Genomic DNA, 17,158 nt, shown 5'->3' on the forward strand with positions numbered 1-17,158 from the left:
GGTTCTGTGGGGCTCTTATAAAGAGCTCGCCCTCTCTCAGCTCGTCACTCTGCTTCCTGGGTTGAGTGACAGGTGGCCTGTCAGGGATGTGGGGGGTGTGGACCACCAACCTCTTTCCCCACCGGCTGCCTGGCGATGATGGAATACAGTGTCATAAACCACTTAGAAACACTGTACGCTTTTTCTTAATCTCTTTGTTCAGCCATTTAGTCACAATGCAGCTCCTCTGAGACTTATTGATTTTAGATGGAGGCACGACAATAAAACAATTAGCCAATATGGATTTAGCAGACAGCGCTGATCTAAATCAAATACAAACAGAACATGTCTGCTTCATAAAAGCCTTTAAAAACAGGAAGCGAGAGTCATCGCTTAAATGTAAAATATTAAACTTAAGTGATGACATCACGGAATACTGCCGAACAAAAGATTCCTTGCCATTGATTGCTACAGTGGGATCAACAGGTTAGCCTTTGTTTATATAAAATGTGAAAAATATCATTTTGTTTGCCATGGTTAACACAGTTTCCATGAGTTACGAGGTTAAAATTGTATAAACTATACTGTTCACTTGCATACTGTATTGTGGATATGTATTTGTTGAAGTGTGATTTGAAAAGGCCTATTCTGAAAGGAATAATAGACTGAGTGCTATCTGTCTGATATCCCTCAGACAGCATTACATGGAATGTCTTGGAATAAAATCAAATTATAGATTTCACACAATCTAATTAGTAGGTTATTTCTGTTTATGCTGAAATGTCTTCTTACTTGCACAGAAGTCTGCATCATACTCTAGCTATTGCTACTGTGCTACATTTTACTGTAGCTCTTCACTGCTCCCCTGTGGCCATGGATTGCAGACTTAAACTACAATAAGCTTTGCCAGACGTTGTCAATGCAAGTTTAACCATCATCCCCAGGCTCAATGGCTGGTGGACGACATGAAAGCAATTTTGATCAGGATAAAAACACAATAGGACACGTCTTCATAAAAAATGTTTGGAAGTCTACAATTTAAAATAGCAGCAAAAAATGAACACTCATTTATTACAATTAAATATTGTCACGCCTACCTACTGTCATGCAGGTGAAAGAGGACCCAAAAGCGACTTAACAGAAACAGAGTTTATTCAAGTCCAAACAGAAAACGACAAATCCTGAATCCTTAACAGGAAATGTCCAAACAGGGAATAACAGAAATCCTCTAGTCTGTAGAGGGGAATAACAGGAGAAGCGGCCACAGACTGCAGGTCGCTTCGGGTAGGCGCAGGCCGTAGCTGACAGAGACACCTGCTCACACGCAGCATCTGATGAAGGCAAAAACACGACAGGACAGGGCGATACACAATCACAGCACGGTGAATTCTAAACAAGGAACCGACAGGACAGGAACGGAACACAAAGGAATAAATAGGGACTCCAATCAGGGGAAAGGATCGGGAACAGGTGTGGGAAGACTAAATGATGATTAGGGGAATAGGAACAGCTGGGAGCAGGAACGGAACGATAGAGAGAAGAGAGAGCGAGAGAGTGAGAGAGGGAGGGGAGAGAGAGGGATAGAAAGAGGGAAAGAACCAAATAAGACCAGCAGAGGGAAACGAATAGAATGGGGAGCACAGGGACAAGACATGATAATAAATGACAAACATGACAGTACCCCCCACTCACCGAGCGCCTCCTGGCGCACTCGAGGAGGAATCCTGGCGGCAACGGAGGAAATCATCGATGAGTGAACGGTCCAGCACGTCCCGAGACGGAACCCAACTCCTCTCCTCAGGACCGTAACCCTCCCAATCCACTAAGTATTGGTGACCCCGTCCCGAGAACGCATGTCCATGATCTTATGTACCTTGTAAATAGGTGCGCTCTCGACAAGGACGGGAGGGGGGAGGGAAGACGAACGGGGTGCGAAGAAAGGGCTTAACACAGGAGACATGGAAGACAGGATGGACGCGACGAAGATGTCGCGGAAGAAGCAGTCGCACAGCGACAGGATTGACGACCTGGGAGACACGGAACGGACCAATGAACCGCGGAGTCAACTTACGAGAAGCTGTCGTAAGAGGAAGGTTGCGAGTGGAAAGCCACACTCTCTGGCCGCAACAATACCTTGGACTCTTAATCCTGCGTTTATTGGCGGCTCTCACAGTCTTCCCCGCAGACAAAGGCAGACCGGTAATGAAGTCTAAGGCGATGTGAGACCATGGTCGAGAAGGAATGGGGAGCGGTCTGAGACGACCGGCAGGAGGAGTGTTACCCGACTTAGTCTGCGCGCAGTCCGAACAAGCAGCCACGAAACGGCGCGTGTCACGCTCCTGAGTCGGCCACCAAAAGCGCTGGCGAATAGACGCAAGAGTGCCTCGAACACCGGGATGACCAGCTAACTTGGCAGAGTGAGCCCACTGAAGAACAGCCAGACGAGTGGAAACAGGAACGAAAAGGAGGTTACTAGGACAAGCGCGCGGCGACGCAGTGTGCGTGAGTGCTTGCCTAACCTGTCTTTCAATTCCCCAGACTGTTAACCCGACAACACGCCCATAAGGAAGAATCCCCTCGGGATCAGTAGAAGCCACAGAAGAACTAAACAGACGGGATAAGGCATCAGGCTTGGTGTTCTTGCTACCCGGACGGTAAGAAATCACAAACTCGAAACGAGCGAAAAACAACGCCCAACGAGCTTGACGGGCATTAAGTCGTTTGGCAGAACGGATGTACTCAAGGTTCTTATGGTCTGTCCAAACGACAAAAGGAACGGTCGCCCCCTCCAACCACTGTCGCCATTCGCCTAGGGCTAAGCGGATGGCGAGCAGTTCACGGTTACCCACATCATAGTTGCGCTCAGATGGCGACAGGCGATGAGAAAAATAAGCGCAAGGATGAACCTTATCGTCAGACTGGAAGCGCTGGGATAGAATGGCTCCCACGCCTACCTCTGAAGCGTCAACCTCGACAATGAATTGTCTAGTGACGTCAGGAGTAACGAGGATAGGAGCGGACGTAAAACGTTCTTTTAGAAGATCAAAAGCTCCCTGGGCGGAACCGGACCACTTAAAACACGTCTTGACAGAAGTAAGAGCTGTGAGAGGGGCAGCAACTTGACCGAAATTACGAATGAAACGCCGATAAAAATTAGCGAAACCTAAAAAGCGCTGCAACTCGACACGTGACCTTGGAACGGGCCAATCACTGACAGCTTGGACCTTAGCGGAATCCATCTGAATGCCTTCAGCGGAAATAACGGAACCGAGAAAAGTAACGGAGGAGACATGAAAAGAGCACTTCTCAGCCTTTACGTAGAGACAATTCTCTAAAAGGCGCTGTAGAACACGTCGAACGTGCTGAACATGAATCTCGAGTGACGGAGAAAAAATCAGGATATCGTCAAGATAGACAAAAACAAAGATGTTCAGCATGTCTCTCAGAACATCATTAACTAATGCCTGAAAAACAGCTGGCGCATTGGCGAGACCGAACGGCAGAACCCGGTACTCAAAATGCCCTAACGGAGTGTTAAACGCCGTTTTCCACTCGTCCCCCTCTCTGATGCGCACGAGATGGTAAGCGTTACGAAGGTCCAACTTAGTAAAGCACCTGGCTCCCTGCAGAATCTCGAAGGCTGATGACATAAGGGAAGCGGATAACGATTCTTAACCGTTATGTCATTCAGCCCTCGATAATCCACGCAGGGGCGCAGAGTACCGTCCTTCTTCTTAACAAAAAGAACCCCGCCCCGGCCGGAGAAGAAGAAGGCACTATGGTACCGGCGTCAAGAGACACAGACAAATAATCCTCGAGAGCCTTACGTTCGGGAGCCGACAGAGAGTATAGTCTACCTCGAGGAGGAGTGGTCCCCGGAAGGAGATCAATACTACAATCATACGACCGGTGAGGAGGAAGGGAGTTGGCTCGGGACCGACTGAAGACCGTGCGCAGATCATGATATTCCTCCGGCACTCCTGTCAAATCGCCAGGTTCCTCCTGAGAAGTAGGGACAGAAGAAACGGGAGGGATGGCAGACATTAAACACTTCACATGACAAGAAACGTTCCAGGATAGGATAGAATTACTAGACCAATTAATAGAAGGATTATGACATACTAGCCAGGGATGACCCAAAACAACAGGTGTAAACGGTGAACGGAAAATCAAAAAAGAAATAGTCTCACTGTGGTTACCAGATACTGTGAGAGTTAAAGGTAGTGTCTCAAATTTGATACTGGGAAGATGACTACCATCTAAGGCAAACATGGGCGTAGGCTTGTCTAACGGTCTGAAAGAAATGTTATGTTTCCGAACCCATGCTTCGTCCATGAAACAACCCTCAGCCCCAGAGTCAATCAAGGCACTGCATGTAGCACCCGAACCGGTCCAGCGTAGATGGACCGACATAGTAGTACAAGATCTAGATGAAGAGACCTGAGTAGTAGCGCTCACCAGTAGCCCTCCGCTTACTGATGGGCTCTGGCCTCTTACTGGACATGAATTAACAAAATGTCCAGCAACTCCGCAATAGAGGCACAGGCGGTTGGTGATCCTCCGTTCCCTCTCCTTAGTCGAGATGCGAATCCCTCCCAGCTGCATGGGCTCAGTCTCAAAGCCAGAGGAGGGAGATGGTTGCGATGCGGAGCAGGGAAACACCGTTGATGCGAGCTCTCTTCCACGAGCCCGGTGACGAAGATCTACCCGTCGTTCTATGCGGATGGCGAGAGCAATCAAAGAGTCCACATCTGAAGGAACCTCCCGGGAGAGAATCTCATCCTTAACCACTGCGTGGAGTCCCTCCAGAAAACGAGCGAGCAGCGCCGGCTCGTTCCACTCACTAGAGGCAGCAAGAGTGCGAAACTCAATAGAATAATCCGTTATGGACCGTTCACCTTGGCATAAGGAAGCCAGGGCCCTAGAAGCCTCCCTACCAAAAACTGAACGGTCAAAAACCCGAATCATCTCCTCTTTAAAGTTCTGGAACTTGTTAGAGCAATCAGCCCTTGCCTCCCAGATAGCTGTGCCCCATTCTCGAGCCCGGCCAGTAAGGAGTGAAATGACGTAAGCAACCCGAGCTCTCTCTCTAGAGTATGTGTTGGGTTGGAGAGAGAACACAATCTCACACTGCGTGAGAAAGGAGCGGCACTCAGTGGGCTGCCCGGAGTAGCAAGGTGGGTTATTAACCCTAGGTTCTGGAGGCTCGGCAGGCCAGGAAGTAACAGGTGGCACGAGACGTAGACTCTGGAACTGTCCAGAGAGGTCGGAAACCTGAGCGGCCAGGTTCTCCACGGCATGGCGAGCAGCAGACAATTCCTGCTCGTGTCTGCCGAGCATGGCTCCTTGGATCTTGACGGCAGTGTAACGAGCGTCTGAAGTCGCTGGGTCCATTCCTTGATCGGTTCCTTCTGTCATGCAGGTGAAAGAGGACCCAAAAGCGACTTAACAGAAACAGAGTTTATTCAAGTCCAAACAGAAAACGACAAATCCTGAATCCTTAACAGGAAATGTCCAAACAGGGAATAACAGAAATCCTCTAGTCTGTAGAGGGGAATAACAGGAGAAGCGGCCACAGACTGCAGGTCGCTTCGGGTAGGCGCAGGCCGTAGCTGACAGAGACACCTGCTCACACGCAGCATCTGATGAAGGCAAAAACACGACAGGACAGGGCGATACACAATCACAGCACGGTGAATTCTAAACAAGGAACCGACAGGACAGGAACGGAACACAAAGGAATAAATAGGGACTCCAATCAGGGGAAAGGATCGGGAACAGGTGTGGGAAGACTAAATGATGATTAGGGGAATAGGAACAGCTGGGAGCAGGAACGGAACGATAGAGAGAAGAGAGAGCGAGAGAGTGAGAGAGGGAGGGGGAGAGAGAGGGATAGAAAGAGGGAAAGAACCAAATAAGACCAGCAGAGGGAAACGAATAGAATGGGGAGCACAGGGACAAGACATGATAATAAATGACAAACATGACACCTACATGTTTCTAACTGTTACAACACTATTGAGCTTGGAAATGACAGGTGACCTGTACAACTGTATGATTAATGGTATAGCAGAGCTTCAGGTTTGTTAAAAGGACATGTAAATTACATTTAGTGGTTGTAGCATTTCAATGGCACAGAAAATGTGCATTGGACGCGCATGCACGCACACACACGCACACGCATGCAAGCACCCCATACACACACGCACGCAAGCACCCCCATACACACACACACACACGCACGCACACACACACACGCACGCACACACACACACACACACACACACACACACACACACACACACACACACACACACACACACACACACACACACACACACACACACACACACACACACACACACACACACACACACACACACACACACACACACACACACACACACACACACACACACACACACACACACACACACACGCACGCACGCACGCACGCACGCACGCACGCACGCACGCACGCACGCACACACACACACACACACACACACACACACACACACACACACACACACGGAAGCACACCCAGATGCACACACACACACACGCACGCACGCAAGTACCCACATACGCACACAAACACACAGACAAGTGTGACAAACACAGACAGATTCCATTCTGAACTGTTTCAGTTCATTACAACTATGGAGGGGAAATGTTGGGCATACAATGCTTCAGACCCTTATTTGTTAAATACATGTGGCTGCTGCTTGCAATACAAAATAACAAGAGCGGCCTTTGAGTTCATTTCTATGGGCAGTTATACAAGGCAGTTTAATTTACCAAACCCCTATGCTTGTGGCTGAGAAATTAAGATGATACAGTTGTAACGACGTTCGTCTGTTGAAAAAGGAGCGGACCAAAATGTGGCGTGGTGGTTACTCATGTTCTTTAATGAAAAATGAACAATACATGAAATAACTTAATATACAAAACAACAAAAGAAAAGTGAAAACCTATACAGCCGATCTTGTGACAACAAACACAGAGACCGGAACAATCACCCACAAAACACACAGTGAAACCTAGGCTACCTAAATATGGTTCCCAATCAGAGACAACGAGAATCACCTGACTCTGATTGAGAACCGCCTCAGGCAGCCAAGCCTATGCTAGACACCCCTACTCAGCCGCAATCCCAATGCCTACTAAAACCCCAATACGAAAACACAACAAAAATAAACCCATGTCACACCCTGGCCTGAACAAATAAATAACGAAAACACAAAATACTAAGACCAAGGCGTGACAACAGTAGATGATATACACAGTAGTATGGCAGAAAGTTAAGTAATTGCTTTACCTTTAAGTTAATTTAGCACTTCCTGGAACAGAAAATTATTCAACTCAAGGCTGACAACAGTCTCTTTTTTAAAATACATCTCTAAACGAACTCAAGCTATACAATACAATTTGCACATGAATTACATTACCATTAGGGAGTGAAGTAATTCACACAGAAATGAGCATCGATACACAATGTTAATGAAGTGCATCGGTTATACAAGAGTTATGTGCAACAGTGTCCATACAGACAACACTTTTTGGGGTATTTCTCAAGAAGTATGGTACAATATTTTGTTTGAAAAGCAAGGAGGTCAGTTAAAAAGGGTGCAGGCAAGGCACAACATTGGAAAGCAATATGGAAATCAAAGTGATATTATTGTACAGATAAATGGGAAATGCACAGCCAACTCACTTTGGTATTAAATGTGATTAATACAGTGGGTATGGTTGCATTGGAAAGAATACACGCCAATGGACAGTGAAATTATGATAACTCTATCTCTCCATATAAATACTACACTTAAAGCTCAATCTATTTAAAGGGCCAAGTTGAGAGCATGTTAACACATTTTTTATCATATTATTCAATATCTCCCTGACAAGGTGATTATTACAACATAATTGATTTATGTCCATTGTGGGTATACAGCAGTATTCAACCAACTACAGTGTTTACACATCTAAGATAAAGTTACTAAGACATTCTAATGAAAATACATTTAGTGATATGAGCGACATGTGTCTTTGCTAAATTATTTTTTGGTAACACTTTACTTATGACGGTATAATGCATTATGACCTGTTATAAGCATGTATTGGCTCTCAATCTTTTATACACATACATCTGTTAAAACTCAGGAGCACTCTGAGATGCTACAAAGATATTGTAAGGGTATCATACATTTTAAAGGCAGTGCATTATTTATTTATTTTGTATTTATTTTTTCACCTTTGTTTAACCAGGTAGGCTAGTTGAGAACAAGTTCTCATTTACAACTGCGACCTGGCCAAGATAAAGCATAGCAGTGTGAACAGACAACAACACAGTTACACATGGAGTAAACAATAATCAAGTCAATAACACAGTAGAAAAAAAGAGTCTATATACATTGTGTGCAAAAGGCATGAGGAGGTAGGCGATTAATTACAATTTAGCAGATTAACACTGGAGTGATAAATGATCAGATGATCATGTGCAAGTAGAGATACTGATGTGCAAAAGAGCAGAAAAGTAAATAAATAAAACAGTATGGGTATGAGGTAGGTAAATTGGACTTATGTACAGCTGCAGCGATCGGTTAGCTGCTCAGATAGCAGATGTTTAAAGTTGGAGAGGGAAATAAAAGTCTCCAACTTCAGCGATTTTTGCAATTCGTTCCAGTCACAGGCAGCAGAGAACAGCAAGGAAAGGCGGCCAAATGAGGTGTTGGCTTCAGGGATGATCAGTGAGATACACCTGCTAGAACGTGCTACGGGTGGGTGTTGCCATCGTGACCAGTGAACTGGGATAAGGCGACGCTTTACCTAGCATGGACTTGTAGATAACCTGGAGCCAGTGGGTCTGGCGACGAATATGTAACGAGGGCCAGCCGACTAGAGCATACAGGTCGCATTGGTGAGTGGTATAAAGTGCTTTAGTAACAAAACGGATGGCACTGTGATAAACTGCATCTAGTTTGTTGAGTAGAGTATTGGAAGGTATTTTGTAGATGACATCGCCGAAGTCGAGGATCGGTAGGATAGTCTGTTTTACTAGGGTAAGTTAGGCGGCGTGAGTGAAGGAGGCTTTGTTGCGGAATAGAAATCCGACTCTAGATTTGAATTTGGATTGGAATGCATCATAATGCATTGCACTCGCTGTCTTTAAGTGAAATGTTCACGCTTTTCCCTCCAAACTCAATTGCTGATAACAAAACTGATCCTAGTTCAGCTGTCTGGCGTTAACAGCTGATCTGTAACTGATGTACTCCCAATAAGGTACCAATCTTCTACCAGATTGCTATCATACTCTTAGCACACAATAGACAACATAATATCCAACACATAGACAGGCCATCAGGTAGCTAGACAGGCAGTTAAAGTGGAATTCCACCACTTTTTAAACTTGTATTCTTTATCTCCAGCACCATTTTCAGTTTTAATGTTGATGACATCATGTGTTTCTTCTTATCTTTTTGACTACAGACCATTTGCACATACAGTATGTAGACTGGTATGGTGCTGGAGATAATGAATATGATGTTTAAAAGTGGTGGAATTCAATCTGAACCTTTCATTCAAATGTGCATCCAGTAATGAGAAAAATGTGTTTCTGCCCAGGCTAAATGAGTCCATTCAGCATGCTGTCGGTAATAGAGCAGCAGTAGCAGTAAGGAGAAGGAGAGGCCATGCAGACTGCAAAACATCTCTGGATTCAGTGGGAAATTCCTATTTTTATTTGACAAAATGTGAGAGTAAAAGGTGCAAAACATGATCACGCTTTTTAAAAGCATGTTTAACTTTTGCACCATGGATTTTGCATTATTTTAGATCACCAGTTTTGTGCATTTAAAAAAAACTTTTTGCACAAAACATTTTGTATTATTTAAGACTTTTGAGTCGGACAGTTTATTTTTCAGTGTGAAGAGCATTCCTCCCTCTCCTTATTACATAGCATCCAACAAGAGTCCTCAGGCAGTCAGGCACTTTGTCAGGCAGTTAACTTTCCATTCAAATGTATCAAAAAGACTGAGTCCTAGATTCAATCAGTTCAGCGTTAACCCGCGATAACCAACAACTGCATAGCATATCATTTATTTTGTTTAGGGCGGTGTCGGAGGGGTAACTGCATTGGAGATGTAAAATCCACAAGCTGCTCCTGGCTATATACACCAAGTCACATTAGTAGAAATCCCATGCAGTGATACAAGTTCAAACACGGTAATGTGAGAATCTAGACCTCGATTAGGCTGATATAAATCCTTATTATTTTATTTTGTGATTTTTGAGTGTTATTATTTATATATAGCCTATGTTACAGAGGTCAGCCTGCCTGCTAGGGAGAACCACTTCCTCCTGATTCGGGCTCACACTGATGCTCGAACCGAGGACCTCTGCCTTGCTAACACACGTGACCGCCTTCCTTGACATTACCAACCATTTTTTTTTTGAGCTACTGAAAAATATTGAATTAAATTGCTCCTTCGGATACATTTCACGCTAGCTGTGGAGTGAGCTTATAGTATGTTATTAGCTCTGTTACACTCACCCCTTCTCAACTTGCTTCAAAGCAAGTGATTCCGGATGATGACCTGAACCCAACTGCTCATCAGGGTCACGGTACTTACTTAGCGAGAACCCCTTCCTCCTGATTCGTCCCAAACCAAGGCTCAAACCTAAGACCTCTGATTTTCTAGCAAATGTGTCAACATATTAACTGTTTGACATATATTAAAAAATATATTTATTCTATAGCGCCATCGGCTCCAACGCATGATTATGCTCTGCAGCTGTCGGTTATCACGGCTTAATGCTGAACTGATTGAATCTAGTCCTGGATCACACTGACCATCTGCCATAAAACAGTCAATCATAAAACAGTCATTTAGTAATAAAAACAAAATACAAACAAACAAACAGTAAAACTGAGAACAAAACGTCAGATTGAGCAGATGCCACTAACAGGTTGCGTCTCAATAGTCTTTCCTTGTTTCCTTGTGCACTCTCCTTCTGTCTATCCCTTGCTGAAAATATCAGCGTGAGCCGAGGAGAGGACTGGAGGGGATGAAACATGGAAAACAGGATCAGCGCATGTAAGAATTGAGAAATCCTTTGGTATCCCAGGAAGCACAATGATTGAAACACTGTCTTTATTGAATTCTTCAGTCTCTCTGTTGCCCTACAGTGGCTGATAACGGGAGGTGCATCTCCAGTTTATTCACTATCAGTTCTAGCTCTTAGGGTCACTGCCACTGCTTCATACAGACCTGACAGTGACTGACTATACTCCCCTGCTAGTCTCCTTTCACTGTCTAAGGCCTGGCTTTACTGTGTTAGCAGAAGAAGAAGTTTGCATATGTCAGACCACATTACAGCAATGCATTGATGAATACTCTACTGAGATGTTGCAGCTGTAGGCACAAAGTTCCTTTATATAATTATGGAACTAACTGAGACATGGTTTTCAAATAAATATTATAGCACTCACTAGTTCATCAATAGAGTGCCGGATAATGTGAAAACACCGGGTAAATGTGTACTGTATAATGAATTACTTTATGAAGAAGACAATATTCACAATATGCTGGTTTTACCTGAACATGTTTTCGGGGTCCAACAGGGCCAGCCAGTAGCTGTAGGAGTCAGTGTAGTAATTGCAAGTCCCTCGCCTATGGCACTCAATGAAGGCAATCTTCCTGAACTCTTCTAGGCAGGACCACGAAGAGGCCAGCAGCTGACCAGAGCCCTCTGCTCCAGCCCCTGTTTGCTGTGAACACACTTTACATATATAACATGATAAGATATAGCACAGAATGTCATCTTTAGCACTACCAGAGTTCTATTACCAGCAAACCAAAGACTCTGAAAATCATTGTGGACACATGGTGCATTCAGAAAGTATTCAGACCCTTTGACTTTTTACACATTCTGTTACGTTCACAGCCTTATTCTAAAATTGATATAAATTGTGTTTTTTTTTCATCCTCAGTCTACACACAATACCCCATAATGACAAAGCACTGTTTTACAGGAAACTAATTGACAACATACTTTCAGCAATCTTATAGGAAAGGACATTCAACAAGCATAGCAGTTATACAAATGACTGATGATGACTGATCAGCTGAGAGAAATTTATGATCAAAAATATTGTGGGGGCTGTTTTGTTAGACTTCAATGCAGCTTTTCACATTATCGATCATAGTCTGCTGCTGGAAAAACAAATGTGTTAGAAAATGTACACACCCAAATGTACACCCCCTGCTAATATTTTTTGATAAGAGTTATGTCTAACAGAACACAGAGGGTGTTCCTTAATAGCAATCTCTCCAATATAATCCAGGTAGAATCAGGAATTCTTCAGGGCATGTGTCTAGGCGCCTTACCTTTTTCAATCTTCACTAACGACATACCACTCGCTTGAGTAAAGCGAGTGTGTCTATGTATGCGGATGACTCAACACTATACACGTCAGCTACTACAGCGAGTGAAATGACTGCAACACTTAACAAAGAGCTGCAGTTTGTTTCAGAATAGATAGCAAGGAATAAACTAGTCCTAAATATTTCAAAAACTAAAAGCATTGTATTTGGGACAAATCATTCACTAAACCATAAACCTCAAACAAATATTGTAATTAATAACATGGAAATGTAGCAAGTTGAGGTGACTGAACTGCTTGGAATAACCCTGGATTATAGACTGTCATGAATACACACATGGGCGCTAAGCACATGCACTTAACACACATGTACATTGTAATATTGTTGTATGGTGGTGTCATACATTTTGTGTTGTGGATATGTGGTTGTGTGACAGTGTTATATAATGTACTGTTTTATGTTTATTGTAAGTGTCTTAATGTGTTTGGAACTCAGGAAGAGAAGCTGGTGCCTTGGCAGCAGCAAATGGTGATCTCGAATAAAATACCAATGCAAAATAAAAAAAAATAAAAACCCTGATTTTGCTTTGTCATTATGGGGTATTGTGTGTAGATTGATAAGGAAAAATATTATTTAATCAATTTTAGAAAATGGTTGTAATGTAACAAAATATGAAAAAGGGAAGGTAATCAAAATAATTGTTCTCTCCACCTTCTTGTCCTTTATGCTGTTGTCTGTGCCCAATAATGTTTGTATCATGTTTTGTGCTGCTACCATGTTGTGCTGCTACCATGTTGTGTTGTTGTCTTCAGTCTCAATGTGGTGTTGTGGTGTCTCTCTTTTTGTGATATGTGTTTTGTCCTATATATTTTTTAAATTATTTTATATTTTTTATCCCAGCCCCCTGCAGGAGGTCTTACTGATTGATTGCTCGAAATGGAAATTGGTCTTCTGCTGTGCCCAACCCCTCTGATATACACACACAATCATGTATCTCTGAAGCGTTACAAATTGATTGGGTAATCAACATTTAAATGTAATTTCCAATTGAGCCCGACATATGCAGCATTTACTGTGAATACAGACTCCACTAGAGCGGAGACATTGCCTTTAAATTTGAATCATGCTGTCACGTCAAACTTCAGGACTACGGATTGAATCCGGATTGAATCAAGGCAGCTACTAGTGCAATGCCCATTGGACAGTTTAGGGGTTAAGTGTCTTGCACAGGTACAACCGCAGGTGATGGCATCTACGACACTGATGGCAGCAACCCTCAGGCCCACTCTTGAACAGATTTTCCCCTATCACACATGGGATTCAAACCGGCAACAGCTGTCTATCGTTGTCTCTGATTGGCAATCATACTTAGGGAGCCCTTTTTCCCTCCTTTCAGTGTGGGTAGTTAATATTGTTTGTGGCACTTAGCCCTGTAAGTTTCACGGTTGTGTCATTTGTTTGTTGGCGACATTTCAAAAATAAAGAAAATGCACGCTCACCATGCTGCACTTTTGTCTACTTCCAATGACACCCGTGACAGAACTACCCACCACCAAAGGACCATGCAGCGTGGTCAGGAGGAGAGGACACGACGGAAACGTGAGAGGCAGCCCCAAAATATTTTTTTTGGGGGGGCGGTTGACGTGGGCGTCGGTGCTGAGGGGTGAGTCCGAGACCGAGGAGAAATTCTTGGACCGTTTGAGCGAGAAGTGGTTGGCAGTGGAGAGGGATGAAAGAGTTTGGAGGGGTTGGAGTTTGGAGCAAGACAGTCGCTTTGAGGAGCATGTGACTGGTCAGACACTGTGTTATGGGGTGAAGCGCACAGTGTCTCGAGTGAGCATTCACAGTCCGGTGTGCTCTGTGCCAGGGTCCCGCATTTGCCGGGTGGAAGTGGGCATCCAGCCAAAACGGGTTGTTCCAGCTCTGTGCTCGAGACCCCAGGGCACCTTCACGGCCCAGTGTATCCGATGCCCGCCCCATGCACCAGGCCTCCCGTGTGTCTCTCCAGCCCGGTGAGTCCTGTGCATGCTTCAAGGACCAGGCCTCCTGTGTGTTTCCCCAGCCTGGTGAGTACTGTGCCTGCACCCAGAACGAAGCCTCCAGTGATGTTCCATGGCAAGAAGCCTCCAGTGATGATCCATGGCACGAAGCTTCCAGTGATGATCCATGGAACGAAGCCTCCAGTGATGATCCATGGCAAAGAAGCATCCAGTGATGATTCATGGCAAGAAGCATCCAGTGATGATCCATGGCACGAAGCCTCCAGTGAGGAGTTATGGCATGAAGCCTCCAACGACGGTCTCCATTTCCGGAACCTCCAGCGACGTCCTTCAGTGCGGAGCCTCCAGCGACGTCCTTCAGTCCGGAGCCCCCAGCAAGGGTGCCCAGTCCGGGACCCGCAACGAGGGTGCCCAGTCCAGGGCCCGCAACGAGGGTGCCCAGTCCGGGGCCCGCAACGAGGGTGGCTAGTCCGGGGCCCGCAAAGAGGGTCCCCAGTCCGGGGCCCACAACGAGGGTCCCAAGTCCAGGGTCGGCAGCGAGGGTTCCCAGTCCGGGGTCGGCGGCGAGGGTCCCCACACCAGAGGCACCACCAAAGCGGTTTGAGCCAGAGGTGGAGCGGGGTCTATGTCCCACACCAGAGGCCCTGTAAGCTTAGCCCTGTAAGCTTCATGGTTGTTTCTTTCGTTTGTTGTTTTGTTGGCAACATTTTTAAAATAAAGAAAATGTACGCTCACCACGCTGCACTTTGGTCTACTTCCAACAACACCTGTGACAATTCCTCTTTCTCAGACTGTAGTTCCTACCATGACAAAAGAGTAGCCAGCACAAAGACAAAGCCAGCCCATATAGCGCAAATGCGGTATGATTGATTGATATAATTTGGCAGTTAAAAAAAAAACTGTCACGGCTTCTGCCGAAGTTGGTGCCTCTCCTTGTTCGGGCGGTGTTCGGCGCTCGTCGTCACCGGCTTTCTAGCTGCCACCAATCCATGTTTCTGTTTTCCATTTGTTATGTCTTGAGTGTACACACCTGGTTCCCATTTAGTTATTATTATTATTTCCTTATTTAACCCTCTGGTTCCCATTATGTGTTGTGCGTGATTGTTCCTGTTATGTGTTAGTCTTGTGTGTTAGGGTTTGTATTTCCCTACGTGGATATTTTGTACTGTTTATTTTTTTCCAGAGTAAAGTACATTATTTTTTACTCAGTTCTGTTTCCTGCGCTTGACTCCGTCCTCGCCTATATACCACTGACGCTGACATAAACATACATCACATTGACTCTGAAGAGCATGCTTGGGCAGACAAGGAAACATGCCAGCATAATTTTCCATTAATTCATTTCAATTTAGGGTTGCAAAATTCAAGCTAGCTTTGGAGTGAGTAACTTTCTCAAAATTCCCAGGTTTTCCAAAAATCTTGGTTGGAAGATTCCAGATGTCCTGCTAATTCCTTTCTGATTACAGGAATATTCCAAACGGGATTTCTGGATTTTGGCAAAGTTACTGGAATTTTGCAACTGTAATTCAATTAAATTCACAATTCAAGTCAATTCAATACATCCCCCCCAGGGGCATTTTACCCAGCAGAATGGGGATTCCCAGCTATCAGGGCAGACCCATATTTACTTATGGAGTGACATTGGAGTTCCTTCCTGTGTTATGTCTAGGACAATCTGTTCAAACCAGTGTATACTAGAGCAGAACCTGCTGACATATCTCTCCAGTGAGTCACCAGAGATGAGGGCCATACCAAGCGATGCATGGCCTCATCCGTGGACAGCTGGTAGGAGTAGTCTTTGAGGGAGGCTTAGCGGCTCGTGCTGTCTGTGTTGCAGAATAAGAAGGGCATGGTAGAGAAAGGCTGACAGAAACGAGGCTGACAGTTCCCCAGTGTACCTGGACAGCGGGCAAACCAGAGAAATATAATCAATGTATTTCTATTGTGCAGAAAGCAGTATATCCAGGAGCCGGAACCGTTGTTATGTTATCGAATAGAAGAGCAGGGATTGGGATCGTCTTCGGAGACTGTGTGTGCATGTCTTTGGGTTATATACGGTATATGCATGAATATCTGTGTGTGTGCGTGTGTGGTTGTGTGTGTATAAATGTATGCATGCCTATGTATATGTATTTATATGTGCATCCATGTGTGTGTATGTGTGTGTATCCTCATACCCAGATTCGGGCCATGGCCTCTGTTGTTGCCATTGATGAACAGGACGGAGTATCCGGAGTAGATGAGGTTGCTGCCCCCTGGGCACTGTGGCACGTTCTGCTTTTGGCTGTGACGGGTGAATCGGAAGCCGTCCTGTACTGGCCCGGCAAATTAGGGACCTGGAGGGCCTTGGGAGCCTTTGGGTCCCGGAGTCCCCTGCTCACCTTGGATACCTGAGGAAATAACCCCATAGTCTCTTTTCACAGACACTCTTTTCATAGACCCTCTGCCACAGTGTCTGTTTTAACACTTTCGGGCACTCTGCAATTGATACTTATAAGTCAGGGTTAATAAGTAAGATTCCATGTATGGATGAGAAACAAGTAGCATAATAAAGATAGGGAGGAGGATGCATGGTGTGTGTGTCTGTGGAGGTTCTTCAGAGGAGGAAGGGGAGGACCATCCAACTCAGTGAATTTCCTAAAAATAAAAATAGTGAAACATTTGAAAAGTTATCCTTCTAGATAAAATTATATAAATTATATTAATGTCACCAAATAAATGATTAAAGCACACTGTTTTGCAATGAAGATCTACAGTAGCCTCCACAGCACCCTCTAGGGTAGCACCATGGTC

At 44.9% G+C, this 17,158-nt stretch overlaps 1 long non-coding RNA gene across 1 annotated transcript; it reads right to left on the bottom strand.

Annotated features, from left to right (window-relative positions):
• Positions 1–8,963: 8,963 nt before the first annotated feature.
• On the bottom strand, positions 8,964–16,731 carry LOC123994204. Its single transcript, XR_006831598.1, has 3 exons — positions 16,543–16,731; positions 11,577–11,749; positions 8,964–11,037 (listed from the first exon to the last, which is right to left on the bottom strand). It is a non-coding gene; the product is annotated as an uncharacterized LOC123994204 (long non-coding RNA).
• Positions 16,732–17,158: the final 427 nt, after the last annotated feature.

Source organism: Oncorhynchus gorbuscha, linkage group LG13 (genome assembly GCF_021184085.1).
Source record: "Oncorhynchus gorbuscha isolate QuinsamMale2020 ecotype Even-year linkage group LG13, OgorEven_v1.0, whole genome shotgun sequence".
NCBI lineage: Eukaryota > Metazoa > Chordata > Actinopteri > Salmoniformes > Salmonidae > Oncorhynchus > Oncorhynchus gorbuscha.